The 6129-nt window shown below is 33.8% G+C and overlaps 1 protein-coding gene across 1 annotated transcript in view; it reads left to right on the top strand.

Moving 5' to 3' along the window:
- The window catches only part of LOC133189389 (receptor-type tyrosine-protein phosphatase kappa-like), a 326872-nt gene that overhangs the window by 118806 nt on the left and 201937 nt on the right, over positions 1–6129 (top strand). The gene's annotated exons all lie outside the window — the stretch shown is intronic.

The raw sequence follows: 6129 nt of genomic DNA on the forward strand, positions 1-6129 counted from the left end.
GGTTATGCCATTGCAATATCGGAATTTATAGATGACCACAATACTGCAGGTGTATTTGCTATAATCACATGACTGCCACATCATCTGAGAAGATTAAATAAGAACTCTGTCTGCAAAATGTAGTTTTGAACCACATTACATTTGTCCGATAATAGTAAAGACCTAAAAAGAATCCCCAATCCTTGTAAAGATTATTTTTTTTCTATCTTAAAAAATTCGCCGATATTTCTATTTGGCACCCTTACTAAACTGCGTTATATTTAAAAGTTTTAGCATTCCTGTAAACATGAACAAACAATGATATAAATTGCTCATATGCTCTTTTTCCCAACATTGCGTGATGACGTCATATATGATTTATTAGTACCTTAATATCATACTCGGTGAACATACAGGTAGTTTTATATACATTAAAAAGTCATAACCGGCATACAGTAAGGTATATTATGAAACAAGGAATAAACATTATTTTTGCATGGATGATAGCAAAAACCTTATGTAGATATATCTATTTCGCTCAATTAGCATACATGTTACAGCATTATTTTTCCGTACTCGAGAAATGTAAATATGTCACTTTTATAATGCTTATATTTTGTTTTAAGATGTCATGTGCAATATAAACGTAACCTGAACCTTTTCGATATTTTTACAGTTTATCAATAGAATAAAGGCCTTTAGTTTTAATGTAAACTTGCAATTAAATGTATTTAATTATAATATTATTTTTAATTTTGTTGTTGTTGTTTGGGATTTCTTGAAAAGTAAGCAATTTTCCCTATCTAGACAATCTCTTTATAACCATTCTGCATTTATTAAGTACATCTTTAAAAGGTCTTTATTTTAATTACATTTACATTACAAACAGTTTATACAGACATTGTATCATACTGTAGATTCCTAAATATACGCGAGGAATTAATTAACGCGTAATTACGCGAGGAGCACCACTTGCGAAATAAAATTACTCGCTTTTATTTTTATGGTGTTGAAATTAATGTTAAATCTCATTGTAAACCGTCTATTCGCGAATTATTATTCTCGCGATTTGGCGTCTAAGAGTCCTTTCGCGATATTAAGTACTCGCGTAAAATAAGGAATTTACAGTATGCATAAAATAAAGTTTATCTCTTAAAAAAAAGATTTGTCTTCAAAGGAAACAAATGAAGTTACCTTGGCCTTTTCTGAAGAGAATTGTTTCAATAACATCTTCGAAAGTAGAATATGATTGTTCAAATATGGGGATTTACATCTTTTAAATACTGTATAAAAAACGAAGCCTGTAAAGTGCTGTATTTATTATAGATATTTAAATACAGATATTAAAATTCCACATTTATTATAATTTTTTCTCCAATTTTCATTGCCCAAGTGACGCAATGTTTGAAGCTTTTGCTTTAGAGTCTCGGAGTCAGGAGTTAATCCTTTCTTCGCGGGTTCGAATCCTACGAAGCACGGACCCAACAGGTTCGCGAAAGGTGGGGACCTGTCGTTCGTATGAGACTGTATAAAACGATGTCACATATCTCCGGCACGAATAAGGTCCCTTAATGCTTGAACTGATAAGTATCTTATACATATATGTAGATTTTGTTACATGCAACGTGCAACGCGACTGAGATGGTTTTTGGTAGTAGGACTTCTTTCAGATGTTACACTTAGTTGAGTCAGATTTTTGTTGACCACTTTATAATGTACATGTATAATTAAAACATCTCTTGTATCTCCCGTAATCAAATTTTTTAGGTACTGAAATGAAATATGGAGATAACTAAAAGTATTTAATCTCAAAGTTCATTAAAATAATACAAATTGGGAACAGAGCAAACACGGACCTCCAAAAACAGAGGTGGGATCAGGTGCCATGGAGGAGTGAGCATCTCCTGCCGACCGGTCATACCCGCCGTGTGCACCTTGTCGTGATCGGTAAAAATCTGTTGACAATTCAGTATGTAAATAATGGCCTAACAATTAGATTAGTATGAAAAACGTCAGTCAGCATATGACTTAATGATAGAGTCGCCCGTGTGGTGCAGTGGATAGAGCATTCGCTCTAGAGTCGCGGAGTAAGGAGTTGATTCTTACGTCGCGGGTTCGAATCCCACTGTGGGACGTGGAGACCGGTCCTTCGGATGAGACCGTATAAACCGAGGTCCCGTGTCGCAGTAGGTGCTAGCACGAAAAAGATCCCTCACTGCTCAATGGCCATAAGTGCCGAGTATAGGTCAAAATTTGCAGCTCTCCACCGGCAAGTGGTGGCGTCTCCATATGAGTGAAAAAAATCCTCGAGAGGGACGTTAAACAATACACAAACAAAAAAAAAAATTACGATAGAATGCATTTGCTGACAATTAATTGTATCGATCTTAGAACTTACGAAATGAAGACTTTAATCAAGACTGTCGATATTCTTGTTTCATCAACGTGTTTGTTAATAACTTACCTCGTTTTAGAAATTGTTCATACGTAGATCATACTGCAAATGGGGTGTATATCTCTAAGTTGATTAGATACGCAACAGCATTCTTGCGTATCTAATCAACCTAGAGATATACACCCTATTTGCAGTTGATAAGGGTATATTGCTGCATAAGTAAGGGAAGTTGACGATTGAAAAGTTAAAGAAATCAAGTTTATCATAAAGCTTTGTTGTTAGATTACCACTAACGTCTTTTTCTAGTAAAATATCCAAATATGAAACAGATGTGTCAGACTCTGTGGTATCTTTTATTTCAAGGTCACTGGGATATATCATGTCGACATATAAATGGAAATAACTATTAAGTCGATATATTTAAATGTCGAGTTGAAGGCCACAGCAAGAGATTTCTTTTTCTCATGTACATGATTTTGAATAAATTTTGCTTCATATGAATACAAAAGTATAGGTCTTACAACAACCGGGCGCAATTGGTATCCATTGGAATTCCAACAGATTGTTGGAAGACCTGGTCTCCAAAAACCACATAGATATTGTCAATCAGGAACTCAAGCATCTTTTTAATGTCAACTTTAGAGTACTTGTGTGTACAATCAGAATGTTTTTTAACAAAATAATTTTGCAAATTACCAATGACAAGATAAGTAAATTTACTGGTACTTCTGTCTCTCGGCACGTTATCCACCACAGTTGTTTGCCACTTCTCTCAACAAAATAATTACTGTTGCTGCTTTATTCAGATTTTAAGTATTTGACTAATGCTTAAAGCTAAGAAGTCTATTTCCCTCAACCGTTTGCTTTATTCAGGTATTTCAATAATATGTAGCAGGAAAAAAAATCGGCGAAGGTGTATCAATTCCTTCATTGAAAGATTCACGAGTACCCTCCGCACTCTACTGCTAACACTAATATTTTCGAAGTGCAGTCCCTGTACCTTGGTAGTTTCAACCTACTTAAATGATTATAGAATTAATAATTTGTAGTGTTTAGGAAGTAAAGTTTATGTCCTACTTTTTGAACAAATCCTAATCACAAAACCAATTCTGTTTCAATTTGAAAATTAATTTAATTAAATATTTTAATGAGAACTGCCGACTTTCAAAATCGGTCATTGAAAGAAGGGTTATACTTCTCAAGGAGATTCAGATCAGAAAAGGTACCACTTAAAAGTATTTCATCATCATTTTCATAACCTAAGATTTCATTTTCATGATTGCAAGATAGAGAAAATTGCATTAACCCGTTATGTAAATGGATGCACCTTCAATTAAATAACCTTTTTATATATGCATTCATGGGATTTATGTCACACAGTTGATTCGATACGCAATAGCATTCTCTACGTACGATCATCTTTTGAAACGAGGCAAGCTATTAACCAACAAGTTGATGAAACTAGGATATCAATGGTGTCATTTGAAGTCATCATTTCGCATGTTCCATTATCGATATCATGACCATGGTCAGCCAATGCATTCTGTCTCCAGGTCAAATGCTGAATGACGTTTTCCTTACTTATTGTTAGGCCGTTACTAAGTATTTACACACTGAATTGTCGACGGATATTTCCGTTTACCCGATAATGACAAGGAGCACACGGTGGGTTTGACCGGTCGACAGGTGGTGTTTACTCTTCTATTGCATCTGATCCTTCTTCTGATGTGATTGGAGGTCCATGTTTGCTATGTTCCCGATTTGTATTTGTTTTCAATGGACTTTCAGCAAAAATACTGTTTGTTATCTCCATATTTCATTATAATATTTATCTCTATTTTGTTTCCCTAAAATGACATTTAAAACCTTATTCAGATGCTTTTAGATAGAAGTATATCAACCCGATGACAAGTTTTTTTTTTTTTCAAAATTTATGATTCATTGCTTCTAAAGTACAATTTTATCAGAAATATCGGACAAATACAGTCAGTACAAATCGCCACGGTCCCCGCTGATGATATAAACCACGACTACATTAAATTGTTTCACTGAGTATACAGTGATTTTGAAGGATGGACTTTGTGAAAAACAGCAAATAAACATCATTACCAGATTTCATAAAATGGGATTGATTTAATATTTTCCCAGTTTTAATTTTAAAGATTGGAAGGTCATTAATTTAAAATATCTTCAAGCTTTTAGAGTAAATAAGTCCAATATCCCACATACAAGTACATGCTATGAACTAAGTGGAAAAAAATTGTAGGTTGCAGCGTAAATTGTATGGATGGAATGTGTAATACCTTTGGATACTGCACTAAATGTTTTGAAAGCAATTTATGGGGACCTACCTGTGACAACTCATGTTCTCAATACTGTAATGAAGATTTGTGTTTTCGAGACTCTGGATTTTGTGCAGAAAGTTGTTCTGAGGGATATTGGGGCAAATTCTGCAATCAATCCTGCAGTAGAAATTGCAATGCTGGTGGATGTTTCTCTGAAAACGGGCACTGTATTAACAGTTGCAAACCTAATTTTAGTGGAGTAAAATGTGAATGTAAGTTTAAATGACATTCTATTCTTTGTTATCGTGCTCATTTCATGTGCAGACATACTAAATCGTAAGATTGTTACTTTTTCACCTTAAAATTGTGCAATGAATATGCCACTTTTCATCGCTAAAAGTTATTTTAATCAGATATATGACAAGAACACAGATTGTGCAAATGTATGATTTTAAGTTTGCTTATTCAGTGTATGTTAATTATGTTCTTTATCTTTTGAGCAGTCTTTTTAACAAATATGCATGTATCTTGAATTTTCTATTCATTTTGACAGCTTGTGATTCTTATCATTTTGGAACATTTTGTAAATCGGAATGTAACAAAAACTGCAGTGGTGGTACATGCTTTGATAATGGAACCTGTATCTTGGGATGCACTGGAAAATCTTATGGTGATAAATGTGAGAAGGGATGTGAAACATGTGCCTTTGATTGTAACAGAATCAGTGGATATTGTGATAGTGGATGTGTTGAGGGAAGATATGGTTCGTTCTGCAATATAAATTGTAGCAAAGGCTGTGTCTCTGACTGTGATCAACATTCTGGCCAGTGTAAATGTATGGATGGTTGGCAAGGTGACGGTTGTGACGGTTGGTGCATATTTAAAATATTTATGGATATTAAACCAAGTTTAACCAAGAGTTACTAAAATACAATACACATGCATTAAGCGTATACACATGTGTAGGTGTGATGTGTGTTCTTATCTCAGTTACTTTTTTTATTATGAGAGCATAATGTACGAGTAGCGTCTGATTTTTATTTGTTTATCAAAAATATGGTAAGACAAATTTAGATTACACTTGTGAACACACATTTGGATGTTGTCTAGGATCGGTATTTTAGGCTTATGATATTCAATCACTTGTTCATTTGTATTTATTAGTTTGTGATCCATTTCATTTCGGACAATATTGTGAACATGCATGCAGCAAATATTGTCACAACAATACCTGCTTTGCAGTCAATGGAACATGTACATCAGGCTGCTTGGGAAATTTTGAAGATTTAATGTGTACCTTACGTAAGCACTACAACTCTAATTCGGAATTTACACTATACAACAATATATTATTTGTAATTTCTTAATTTAAAAATAAACGCAGTATTAATTATTTTCCTTTTCTGATATGGTCTCTTTGAATAACATGTAATTTGCATATACATGTAGCTTAAAAAGGATTACAAAATT

This window comes from Saccostrea echinata, unplaced genomic scaffold (genome assembly GCF_033153115.1).
Source record: "Saccostrea echinata isolate AGI-Se365-2 ecotype Australia unplaced genomic scaffold, CSIRO_AGI_Sech_v1 ptg000018l, whole genome shotgun sequence".
NCBI classification, from domain to species: Eukaryota; Metazoa; Mollusca; class Bivalvia; order Ostreida; family Ostreidae; genus Saccostrea; species Saccostrea echinata.